General features: G+C 47.4%; 1 non-coding gene across 2 annotated transcripts in view; it reads left to right on the top strand.

Moving 5' to 3' along the window:
• Positions 1-13,505, top strand: part of LOC108621599 (uncharacterized) — a 39,159-nt gene that overhangs the window by 11,026 nt on the left and 14,628 nt on the right. For both annotated transcript variants that reach the window (XR_016268721.1, XR_016268720.1), the window contains exons 4-7: positions 5,024-5,140; positions 6,329-6,723; positions 7,347-7,655; positions 7,733-8,086. This is a non-coding gene — a transcript (uncharacterized LOC108621599). The remainder of the gene's footprint in view (positions 1-5,023; positions 5,141-6,328; positions 6,724-7,346; positions 7,656-7,732; positions 8,087-13,505) is intronic.

The raw sequence follows: 13,505 nt of genomic DNA, 5'->3' as shown, positions 1-13,505 counted from the left end.
CCGGAGCCGCGGACGGAAGCGGTGCATCGCATGATGGCCCAGGATGCCGGATTCGGTTTCAATCCGCGCCGGGTGTGCTACATATGTGCGCAGATTGGGCACTTCGCGAGGGAATGTCGCAACGCGTAAGTACTTTTTGTCGACGATGCGGCAGAAAACGGAGGAGCACACAAGAGTGTTGCCTTCAGACGAATGCGGAAAACACACAAGGGCGCCCTCCCATGGAGCGGAGTGGTGCCAATTAGCACCAGAAGAGGGAGGCGGATATCCGTTAAAGGTAAAAGAAGGGAAGATCGTCGCGGCGGTGAGGATTGGAGGCCAGAGTATGACCGCCACAATCGACACCGGGGCGAGAGAGCGAGAAGCGGAAAGCTCGGGCAAAGGCAGGATCGCAGAGGGCGCCGAACATCTGGCTGACAGGAAAGGAGACGAGAGGCTTGAAGGGCAACCGGGAGAGCACCCCCCGATACAAGAAACGGTTGGTCCGGAAGAAGAGGGCGACGCAGGGCCTTCCCCCGAAGCCTTGGGGTGGCCGGAGGACTTGGAACCCAGCTTAAAGGAGTTTCTGGAGACCGAGCTGTCACTCTTCGAGAAGCTAGAAAGAGTGTTCCACATCAGGGAACACAACATCAGGATGCGAGACGATAAGCTTCTCAAACAAAGGTATTACCCGAAGAGCCCAGCCATGCAGATGGTGATCAACGAGCACATCGACGAATTGCTCAGAGTCGGAACTATTGAGCTGTCAAGGAGCCCGCACAGTGCCCATAGTCTTTGTCAAGAAGAAGACTGGAGAATGGCGCATGTGCGTAAATTACCGAAAGCTCAACGGTTACTCGATACCGGACGCCTACCCTGTTTCTAGGACTAACCACATCTTAGAAAGATTGCGACAAGCCCGGCGGGTAATGACCTTCGGATTGCACTCGGCGTGGGCAACGTTCTAAAGAGCCCTTACGATTATCGGACCCGAGATGGAACCCCACGCGTTTGCCTACTTAGACGACAGTAATAATCGGAGCTACAAAGGAACAGCATACGGTCAATTTAAGGGAGGATTTCCGGCGACTAAGAGCAGCTACCCTCCAGGTCAATAGGAAGAAGTGCAGTTTCTTCTGGGAAAAGTTGGCTTACCTAGGTCACGTCATAAGTGGAGAGGGGATCTGCACCGACCCCGCGAAGGACGGACGATACGGGACTTCCCGGCTCCGAAGAACCCCAAAGAGTTACGGCAGTGTCTGGGGATGGCGTCCTGGTACAGGCGGTTTGTGCCAGGCTTCGCATTGTTAGTCCAAACGATGACAAAGTTGCTCAAAAAGGGACAGAAATAGGCCTGGACCGAGGAACAAGAGGAAACCTGAACGTGGTGGCCGACGCACTGTCTCGCCAACCCCTAGAGAGCTGTCAACAAGCGGTGGAGGTCTGTCCCCCTTATAAATGGATAGCAGGGATGCGCGAGAGCATTGCCAGGAAACCCGAGAAGTTCAGGGACTACGTGGAGGAAAATGGATATCGGAACTTAGGACATCGGACGGACGACGAGGATTACATCCCCTAGAAGCTATGCGTCCTCAATAGCCAAAGGAGCAGGGTACTGCAGAGGTTCTATCGGTCAAGCATGTTGCGAGATGCCGCCAAGTACGTGAAGTGGTGCGAAATATGCCAAAAATTTAAGGATAAGCAACGAAGGCCGGTGTCGAAGCCGATGGGAGTGTTGTGCGCTGACTTCGTGGCCCCTTGCCCCGGTCGAAGCGGGGTGTTTCATGATGCGTTCGTCAAATGGGTGGAGTTGGTGCCAATCAAGAAGGCTACCGCTACTCTGCTGCAAGGGCTTTCCGAGAGCGCATATTGAGCAAGTTCGGAATACCCAAACGTTTGCGACAATTATGTATAGTTTACGAGTAGGAGCTTTCGATTGTTCATGGGATCCTTAGGATTCGAACTCCAATATACGGCTCCGTACTCGCCGTAAGAAAACCCACAACGATAATATCGCAATACGTCAGGGGTCACCATAGCTCATGGGATGAGTTGTTGCTCGAAATAATTTTAGCTATCAATTCCAGCGTGGCGGACTCCATGGGGTTCAGCCCATCGTTCCTGATGCTGGGGCGGGAGCGCTTGTCGGCTGCCCTGTACGACGAGTTACGCCCGGATCAGCGACGAAGGAACTTCACCCGGACGCAAAGAAGGACAAGATGAGGGAAGTGTTCGCGATTGCTCGCGATAACCTTCAGCGGGCCTCGAAGGATCAAGGGCGATATTACAACCTGCGTCGACGCGAATGGAAACCGAAGCCAGGCCCGTCAGTCCTGTTCAGGCAGCATCAGTTGTCCAACGCGGCGGACGGTTTCGCAGCAAAACTAGCACCGAAATTCGACGGCCCCTATAGGATCGTTAGCTTCGTCTCCAACATAGTGCAGCTTGACAAACGCGGCGAATGCAAAAGAAGGGTGGCCAACATTTCCCAACTCAAGCCTTTCCATCATGACGGCGATGAGAGTGAAGAAGAGCCAGACGAGAGTCGAGGGGCGATCGACGGGGGTTTTCAAAACACTGACGACGATACACCTCAGTCACAATAACGTCCTTACCTAACCTCAAACCTATAGTTAACCCACCCGTAGTATCCTTTGACAAGTTGCGATACTAACATGATAGTTTCAAGACCATTGTTTTAAGAAAAGTGTTAGAAAACGAAATGGAAAACGAAATCATCGTGATCAGCAGCGAAGGAGAAATGAAAAAAGAAGAGACGGCCCGTGTCGAGAACGTGAGCGACACCGACACTGAGCCATTCCCCGGAACAGGGCAGGGACGGCGAGACGACCCACGGATGTGCCGGGACTATTACAGGCCTTGCGAGGAGCGACCCCCACCCAATTTCCTACACACAGTCCATCAGCCCGCGAATAACATCGCGGAAAGGCTAGATAGATGCGTGATGTTGATGGGGGTGGACTTCACCACAGTCTACGTCCAAATACCTCAGTCGTGAGGGGCGTCACCGTATGTGGAGGAGCCACCCTCTCCCCCACCGCCGCCAGCGATATTGGGACCAGAGGTACGTGCCGCCCCCAGAGCGAAGACCGATGGAGGAGCGACGTCGAACGACTGGACGCAGGCTGCGGGGCCACGGCAGGCGCAGAGCACCCCCGCGGGCATGATCAGGGCCCCCGCGGACACGATAAAGGTCCCCGTGAGCAAGATCAAGACGCCCGCGAGCACGATCAGGGCCCCCGGGGAACAAGCCGCAGACGAAGATGGACGACTGGGAGCTCAACTTATTCGACATCCTCATGGAAGGGAATCCCCCCTCGTTCGAGTTGGCACCGGAGATCCCGGCCGGCTGGAGGATCCATCCCGCCGGCACTTGGTGAAGGGGTAGTTCAGGCAGAGCAGCGGGAGCTAGGAGCACGGTAATTACCGCGCAGGAGGACGCACTCCCGCGTCAGTGCCGAGGGCGTCACGGTCAACGTGATAATCGCGGCGTCGGAGAGCGTGACCATCTCCCTGAAAAGTAAGGGGGGGGGGGGGGGTGTAAGGCGGCTCATTGAACCGCCTCACATACTCGAGCTTTAGGGTGCAACCGATAATGGAGTAAAGTCGCAAGGAGCGCACCACATAATTAATTCAAATGCAATAAGGGGACCCGTGCAAATCGCAGCGATCGGCAGTGGTACCGTGCCGGGGGGGATCGCGCGGCCGAGATGCGAAGGCGGCTCAAGAGCGCAAGACATTTATTCGTTCGTAAGCGGGCAAAACAAGCAGGTGAGCGTCAAATGAAAAGAGCGCGCAAAAGCTTATATAATAAGGAAAAAGTAATAAGAAAGATAATCGTTTTGGAGTTAAATGCGCCTGTTTTGTTTTTATTGAGCATTAAATAAATTAACACTGTAGGCACTTACGTGCGTCAACAAGGCGCTGGAGTTCTGGAAACGAGCAGAGGCCCCCGCCATCCAGGGGCGAGCGGGAGCTGCGGCCAGGAGACCCCTGGCGTTAGTGGGCCGCCAGATGACGGCGATCGAGGCCATTGGAGCCACTCAGCAAAGAGCCACTAAAGAGAACACTATATACATAGTGCCTTCATATAATTTAGACTGATATTAATAAAAATACTTTGATTTTGTTGGTTTGTTGTTACTGATTGAATGTTATGTTTTTATACCCTGAACCTATTTTCAATGGGAAATCAGGGTATAATGGTATTGTTGAAATGTATGTAACAGGCAGAAGGAGGCGTGGCAGACCCCATAAAGTATATATATTCTTGATCAGGGCGACGACATCACGGCTGAGTCGATTTAGCCCTGTCCGTCTGTCAGTATATTTGAACACGTCGATCTCAGAAGATTTAAGAGCTAGAGAATTGAAATTTTTTCCGTGGTCCGTGTAGACCACGCATATCGAGTTTTTCTTAAAATATCGATAACTTGCCCTGTTATTTGTTATCGATTAAAAACATTATCGAAAACTAGTAATCAATTTATATCTGCTACATCTTTAAAGCTAGAGTAACCAAATTTGTAATGTAGATTCATATGTACTTTATTGAATTACGATTTTGATCAAAATACCCTCCATATATGTTATATGTATTGTTCAAATTAGGCTGACATGAATGAAATAAAAATGTTATCGGATGAGTTATCGAAAAATATGATACACATGAGTATGCATGCCAAATTTCAAATCTCTCTCTAGCTCTTTAACTTCTGAGATCGACGCACTCATATGGACGGATGGACGGACAGACAGACGGGAAGGGCCGAATCGGCTCAGCTCGTCGCCCTGATCAAGAATATATATAATTTGTCTGCCACGCCTCCTTCTGTCTGTTACATACATTTCAACAAAACCATTATACCCTGATTTCCCATTTTCAATGGGTTCAGGGTATAAAAATGGTTGCTTAGTGTTGTTTAATTATATATATTACTTATTAATATAATTTGAAAAAAGCCCTTATCAATTAAGTATATTTTCATATGTAGACATAATACTTTTTTTTTTTCTTTCACAGCGATACAAGTTCATATTCGATATATAATTTAAGCGCTCCATTTCCATATTTGACAGCCAAATTACGGATTTATAAAAAAAGGCAGAAAACGTGGTGGATGATAATGCCGCCAATTGCGTGAGTATTTAGTTTTGCATCCAAATAATTATAATGATTTAAAAAGCACTTTGTGATATTATTTATTGTCACATTAAATTAATCAGTATTTTGATTTGTTAGCCATATTAAACTAAGCGGTATGGGTAAAACATTAACTTAGAGTATGCACGTATTTTGTTCTGCTATTATTTATAAATATACTCGAATTTAGTTAAGCTTGATAACAAGCAATGTAATGTAACAGACAGAAAGGGACCCTGCTGAACACATAAGGTTGTATGTACATAAATTCTGGAACAAAGCGACGAGATAAATCGATTTAGCTCTGTCCATCTGCTTATCTGTCTGTATGTATGACCGCGTCGATCTTGAACCTTACAAGATATAGACAATGCCTAATAGTAGACACAGGTCAAAAATTTTGTAGCACAAATTCACTGACTGATTTGTCCCCAAATAATTGTTCACTCCGCCTATAGCTTTATTTTGTTCAATATGAATAAACAACTATTTAGGTATTTCTGGCTGTCCGTCCGTCTGACCAGCCAAGACCAAAAAGCTATGGCGGATTCAGCTACGCCCACAGGAGGCGTGGGAGCCTAAAAACTAGTATGAAAGCTCTAGTCGAGACTGCTCGACTACGAGATCGTCTGAACCCTTCGAGCGAGCAACTGATATCTCAATTATTATTAGCACATGCACGTACACACGCACACAATCTACATTAAAAATTTGATGACTCTAGCTTTAAAGGTTTAGCAGACTTAAATTTATTACTGGCTTTCGATATTGTTTTTAATCAATAACAAAATAACGGGGCAAGTTATCAATATTTGAAGCAAAACTCGATATGCGAGTGGTATACACGGATCTAGGAAAAATTTCATGTCTCTAGCTTTTATATCTTCTAAGATCGACGCGTTCAAGCATACGGACAGATGGACAGAGTTAAATCGACTGAGCTCGTCGCCCTGATACTTTCTGGGGTCTGCCACGCCTCCTTTTGCCTGTTACATACATTTAACAAAACCGTTATACCCTGATTTCCCATTTTCAATGGGTTCAGGTAACGAGCAGCTTAAAATTTGGATTATTAGTAACCTCCCTTATGACCCAAAAATAATTTTTACACAGTCGATAACGCCTGACAGCAACGTTCCTGTTTAATCTGAAAATAGTTCTAAGTGAAACAAATTTTATTTTTAGGTTAAATAACTTGGCTGGTACATTTGTTAAAGGAAATGTTTCTATAATTTTAACATCGCGAGAAAATGCTCTGCAGACCAAAAAATCTCTATTACAAGGTAATAATACATTTTGGATTCCAAAAAGTTTGACGAATACTAATACAAATGAAGCCTATGACAAAATATTTATAAAATTATTTGATTCAAGTACTACATTTCCTTTTGATCAAGAAAAGACAAATTCCACCGATAATCTTACGAAGGCAAAAAAAATCATTAGAATGCCAACTATTGATTATGAAATGAAATTAAAAACTAAAGATGACTCAATTCCAGCTTCAATAAAATTGTTGGACAAATGTCCAACAAACGCTAAAACATTATGCCTGAATATGTTGGATGAGCAAGTGCCAGGTAATTAATATATCTTCTAGAATCAAATGAGATACAACTTAAAAATTGGCTTTTCAGCCTTTTGAGAAATATTTAAAATTTGTTATACCCTGAACCCATTGAAAATCGGAAATCAGGGTATAATGGTTTTGTTAAATATATGTAACAGGCAAAAGGAGGCGTGGCAGACCCCAGAAAGTATCAGGGCGACGAGCTCAGTCGATTTGGCTCCGTACGTCTGTCCGTTTGCTTAAACGCGTCGCGTCTCAGAAGATTTAAGACCTAACGACTTGAAATTGTTCTAGGTCCGTGTATCCACGCACATATCGAGTTTTGCTTCAAATATCGATAACTTGCCCCGTTTTTTGTTATCGATTAAAAACATTATGGAAAATCAGTAATAAATTTATATCGCCTACCCCTTTAAAGCTAGTCATCAAATTTTTAATGTAGATTTTGATGTAATTTATGAAATTTAAATTTTTGTCAGAATTTGAAATATTGGTTACTCGAAGGGTTCAGGGGATCTCGTAGTCGGGCAGTATCGACTAGAGCTTTCTTACTTCTTTATTATTAGTTCTAATTTATAGTTTAAATGATGAATATAAACTAATATCTTTAATATTGAATTATTAATATTACAGCCTTTAATATTAAAATTAAAATGCCATTTAGAGAAAACGCAGTTCGAAAAAATATTTTAAAAGTAAAAATATCTAGAATTGTAACTGATGCCACAACTAAAGATGCACTTCAAATATCTGTTGATGTCATTAACAAGGGTCTGACATCACAGGAATTTTTCATAACTATTTCCAACTGTCCCTTCTCAAAAAGTGTATCAGTTATAACAACTGTAAACAAAATTCTGCTTCCTCATATATCAGAAACTATTACGTTTTTATTACCTTTTATAATGGGATCGAACAAAAAAGTAAAATTTAACTGTGAATGCAAGTATTCTATATATTCTAAACTATTAATATGTGCTTTATTTCACTGTAATGTACCAACATCTTATTTTTTTTAGTAATTGTTAAAGCTAACGAACTGAAGATATTAAAACAATCAGCTACGGTGCAATCAAACTCAATTATAGTGTCTAGAAGATCATTCGAAATAGAAACGCATTCGAGATGCTTTTGTGTTTGGAGTTGTCTTTGCCACTGTGTTGGGAATATAGAAACCCATATAGATGTTAGTATTTGTCAAAAGATGAATAATGCTGCGCAAAAAAATGCTGGCCTACTTATAAACTGTCCACCCAACAAAGATTTAAATGAAAATTGTTTAATGGACTCCATGAATGACGACAGAGATTTCAAAATGCATAAGACATATTATGCAATTGTTGGAATCGTTTTAATAATATTATTAATATTCGGTAAATATTAAAAAAAAAGTGAAACATTGCCTTAAACTAATTTTATATATTTGCTAATTTTATATATTTAAATCGAGTAAGAAAGCTCTAATTGAGACTGCTCGACTACGAGATCCCCTGAACCCTTCGAGCAACTGATATTTCAGTAATTATTCGCATATGCCCACATACACGCACACACACACACAGGCATACGTATGCACGCATAAACACACATTGTCTACAGTGTTGACTTACTATGGGAAGTTAATTGTTTAATAACGTTTCTTGTGGATGAACTATTTTCATGAAACTTTCAGATTATAATTATAATATGGATATGCATGTAATTGCCAAAGCACAAGTCTCTATTATTTGAAATTTTTACAAAAGTGAGGGTGAGGGGGTGAATTTAGAGGTGGGGGGTTAATTTTAACAACAACCGAAATTGCATAAATTGCATATAAGCATACATTAAAAATTTGGAGACTAGCAATAAAGGTGTAGAAGATATAATTTTATAACTGGTTTTCGATAACGTTTTTTATCGATAAAAAAAAGATCGGGATGAGTTATCGATTTTTAATGATAAACTTGATATGCGCGCTGTAATTACGGACATTGTAAAAAAATTTGAAGTCTCTAGCTCTTATATCTTCTGAAATCGACGCGTTCATACATACGGACGGACGTACAGACGGACAGACAGACGGACAGGGCCAAATCAACTCAGCTCGTCGCCCTGATCAAGAATATATATACTTTGTGGGGTCTGCCACGCCTCCTTCTGCCTGTTACATACATTTCAACAAAACCATTATACCCTGATTTCCCATTGAAAATGGGTTCAGGGTATAAAAAAAGAAAGGAAAGAAAACAAGGAAAAGAAGATTAGTATGAGCGACCCAAAAATCGCAAAATCCAGGCGTCCGGAATGGAAGGAGGAACATCCCACATCCCGGGACTAAGCGTCGGCTGGGTCTACCAGCGCTGTAAAGAGAAGTTGATAGCGGTAGCACGGGATCTCGGCCTTGAAGATGAAGGCCGCGTGGAGGATCTCAGAAAGAGGTTGTCGTCATTCATCCAGGTATTCGGTAGAAATCAAAGGGCGACTGGCCGGGCGGCCGCGCGTACCAGAAATCAGAGCCCGATTTGCGGAAGATCCAGGAGTGTGGGTCCATTTCGACGGCGCCGCTGAGGCTCAGCGTGCCGACGGCGAGCAGCGTGACTGGGAGCCGGAGGAACGAGAGGTCGAGGGAATCCGGCAATGGTGGCGAAATGAGGATTGAGCGTCAGGCTCCAGCGCTCTCGTTGCCGCCGGAGAGGCACCCACCATGGAATATCGCTGAGCAAGTGAGAAAGTGGGGAATGAAATACGACGGTCGGTCGGATCCTCTCGGTTTCATCGAAATCCTGGAGGAGCGAGCCATAACTTATGGGATCGAACTGGGCAGAATGCCGAGGGCGTTGAGCGAGGTGTTGGTAGACAAGGCGGCTAAGTGGTTCCTAACTAGTGGGCTAAGAGACGTGCCCTGGATAGAATTCAAGAAAGAGTTCTTGGACTTCTTCTTACCTCCCCAATACCTCGAGCGTCTGGAGGATCAGATCCGGGCACGCCGGCAGCGGGAGGGCGAACCCTTCAAGGACTACTTGATCGAGCTCCGGCTATTGATGCGTCAGGCTAGATACAGCCCGGCCCAAGAGTTGAATAGAGCCTACGAAAACGCATCCCCGGAATACAGGCTGTACGTACGGAGGCACGATTTTTCATCCCTGACCCAGCTGACACAGATGGCTGCAGAGTTCGAAAACGTGAGGAATCAACAGAGAGAACGAGGGAGGAAGGCGACGGTGGAGACCGCCTGGCCCAAGCCAGCGGAGGCGCGGCAGAACAATCCCTTCCGCGAGAAGATATCTGATCCCCGGTCTGGAGGACAAGCCGGGGTGCAGAAGGGTACGCCGGCGACGACACCTTCGACGGAGGCAACTAGCCGGATGACGGCTCAGGACGCTGGACCCAGGCCGAGTCGGGTCTGTTATCGATGCGCACAACCTGGACACTTCGCGCGGGAATGTCGTAACGCGCCGGTGTTGTTCTGCCGACACTGCGGGCAGCGAGGCCGGACTGCGAGGGAATGTTGCGAACAGGATGGCGCGGGAAACGGCCAGGGGCGCCCTCCGAGAGAGGGAGACGAAGAGAGGTACCCGCTCAGAGTAAAGGAGTGGAAGATCGTCGCGAGGGTAATGGTCGGGGGTCAAAGGATGACCGCCACAATCGACACCGGGGCCACGCGCAGTTTTATCAGCGAGGTCTGCGCGCGCCGACGGACGATGCGGGGTGAGCGCTGCCAGGTGGAGTCGCGAATCAGGCTTGCCGATGGATCAGCGCTGGACGTGACAAAGATGATGAAAACGAACGTGAGTCTGGCTGGAAAGACGGCGGAAGCAAACCTGCTAATAATGCCGACCATGCTGGACCATGTCATCCTCGGCATGGATTTTCTATGCGCCATCGGCACTTCGGTGCGTTGCGGCAACGCGGAGCTGGAGATGAGGATGGTGGACGACGTGGGAGAAGGAGCGTCGCCACCGAGTGAACGAAGAAGAGAGAAAGGCAGCAGCGGTTTTAGAGAGCAAGGCCAGTTCGCTAAAGGAGATATGAAGGAGTCGGGTCCAGAGGTGTCGCGCGAAGACGCGACGTCGAAGGAGGACCCAATGTCGGCAATCGCGGTGTCGACAGGCGGCGTTCAGAGAGCGTCGAGCCAAGGCGCGCCGCCCGACGAGGAAAGAGGGGAGAGAAAATGGGTGAAGCAAAGCAGAAACAAGAGGAAATGAATGAACAAAGGAACGCCGAAGGAGAGACTTGGAGAGAATCTTCCGTCGTCAAAAAAGGAATGAAGAGAAAAGAGGCGAGACACTGGAGTATAAACGGAGAGCTGGGCCTCCCGCGAGAGCTGTGAAGCAGAGCGAGGATTCGAGGGGCGGACCCGAGGAGCGGCCGCCGGAGTTTAGGTCGGTCGAGTTGGAGAAGGAAGGTGAGCTCGGAGGCGGCCCACCGACGAGAGAAGAATCAGAAAGCGAGTATGGAGGAAATGAACGATCCGCGCCCGATAGCAAGGAGTGGCCGGAGGAGTTGGAGGAAGAACAGCAGGAGTTTCTAGAAGCAGAGCTAGCATTGTTTGAGGACCTCAGAGGCGTGACGCACATCGCCGAGCATAGTATCCGGATGAAGGACGACAAGCCTTTGACGCAAAGGTACTACCCTAAAAATCCGGCTATGCAAAAGGTGATCGACGAGCAGGTGGACGAGCTGCTCCAAGCAGGGTCGATTGAGCCGTCGAAGAGCCCACACAGCGCACCCATAGTCTTAGTCAAGAAAAAGACTGGGGATTGGCGCATGTGCGTAGATTATCGTCAACTCAATGCCCACTCGATCCCGGATGCGTACCACGTTCCGCGGACCCTGCACATTTTAGAGAGGTTGCGGCACGCACGTTTCATGTTGCGGTTACGATCGGCCAATCTGAGACTCAACAGAAAGAAATGCAGTTTCTTTCGGGAAAAGTTGGCGTACCTTGGCCACGTGATAAGCAGAGAGGGGATTTGCATGGATCCCGCGAAGGTTGAGGCGATTCGGTGCCTCCCATCATCTTCGTGTCTAAAGGAGTTGCGGCAATGCCTAGGAATGGCATCATGGTATAGATGATTCGTGCCGGACTTCGCGTCGCTAGTACAACCGATGACGAAGTTGCTAAAGAAGGGCCAGAAGTGGATCTGGAGCGAGGAGGCGTTGCAGAAACTCAAGGAGAGTTTCACGACCGCGTCTATTCTGGCCTGTCCCGACTTCTCGGCCAAATTCGTGCTGCAGACCGACGCCAGCGACTACGGCCTCGGCGCAGTGCTGACGCAAGAAGTTGAGGGGCAGGAGCGAGTAATAGCATACGCCAGTCGAAAGTTACTGAAGGCGGAGCTAAACTACTTGGCCACGGAGAAGGGGTGCCTCGCGATCGTCTGGGCGATCCGAAAGATGCGATGTTACCTGGAGGGTTACAGGTTCGACGTTGTCACGGATCACCTAGCGCTGAAATGGCTCAACTCTATAGAAAGTCCCACGGGCCGGATCGCTCGTTGGGCGCTAGAGTTGCAGCAATTCCAGTTCGACGTACGCTATCGCTGTGGGAAATTGAATGTGGTGGCCGACGCACTGTCCCGACAGCCCATAGACAGTTGCAAGCAGGCCGTGGAAGAAAATCCCCCTTGCGGTGAGGAAAACGGTAGCACGACTTGCGCAGAGGTATTATTGGCCGGGCATGTTCCGAGATGCCGCCAAGTACGTGAGGTGTTGCGAAAGGTGCCAAAGATTCAAATGCGTGCAACAAAAGCCGGCCGGGCATATGCTCACCAGGCAGGTGGCGGAGTCAATGGCGGCCTTGTACGCAGACTTCGTGGGACCGTTGCCTCGTTCCAAGCGTGGGAACACAATGGGTGACGATTTCGCTAAATGGGTGGAGCTGGTGCCATTGAGGAGAGCTACTACCGCTCTGCTGCAACTGGCGTTCCGGGAACGTATACTCAGCAGATTTGGATACCCAGGACATTCGCTTGTGACAACGGCGTACAATTTGCAAGTAGAAGTTTCAAGGCGTTCATGGAATCCTTGGGGGTGACACTCCAGTACACAGCGCCTTATTCGCCGCAGGAGAACCCGACGGAGAGAACGAATCGCACGGTGAAGACAATGATAGCTCAGTATATCGAAGGCCATCAGAGCTCATGGGACGAGCTGCTGCCGGAGATAACGCTGGCCGTCAATTCGAGCGTGGCCGACTCCACGGGCTTCACTCCAGCATTTCTGATGTTAGGGCGGGAACCACGCCTACCCGCCGCTTTGTACGATGAAGTCACTCCCGGTTCGGCGACTAGAGACCCACCCCGAGGCCAAAGAAGTTAAAATGAGAGAGGTTTTCGACATAGTGCGCAGTAACTTGCAGCGAGCATCAAAAGATCAAGGCAGGGTTCGGCAGTTCTGTTGCGACAACATCTTGCGAACGCAAGAGAAGGGTGGCCTACATTGCACAGTTGAAGCCATTTCATCAAGGAGATGAGAAAACTAACATGACCCCGGTAATCGAGACCGGGGAAACGGGGAACAGGCCTATACGGTGACCGTCGACTCATCGGGGGGCGTATAATTTCCCTGTCGAAGTAAGGGGGGGGGGGTGTAAGGTGGCCTTTTTTTGCCCACCTTACATGTTTGTAGGTAATAAGTAAAGATATTGAATGAAATAGATTTTTGTTATGGTGAATAGGATTTGAATAGGATTTGAGGCATAGTTTGATTTTGTAGCGATTAAGGAAAATGAAATGGAATTTTTATACCCTGAACCCATTTTCAATGGGAAATCAGGGTATAATGGTTTTGTTGAAATGTATGTAACAG

Source organism: Drosophila arizonae, chromosome 2 (assembly GCF_054131065.1).
Source record: "Drosophila arizonae isolate 15081-1271.41 chromosome 2, UAZ_ARI_1.0, whole genome shotgun sequence".
NCBI lineage: Eukaryota > Metazoa > Arthropoda > Insecta > Diptera > Drosophilidae > Drosophila > Drosophila arizonae.
The sequence above is the reverse complement of the archived record's forward strand: the minus strand, read 5'-3'. Positions and strand labels throughout refer to the sequence as shown.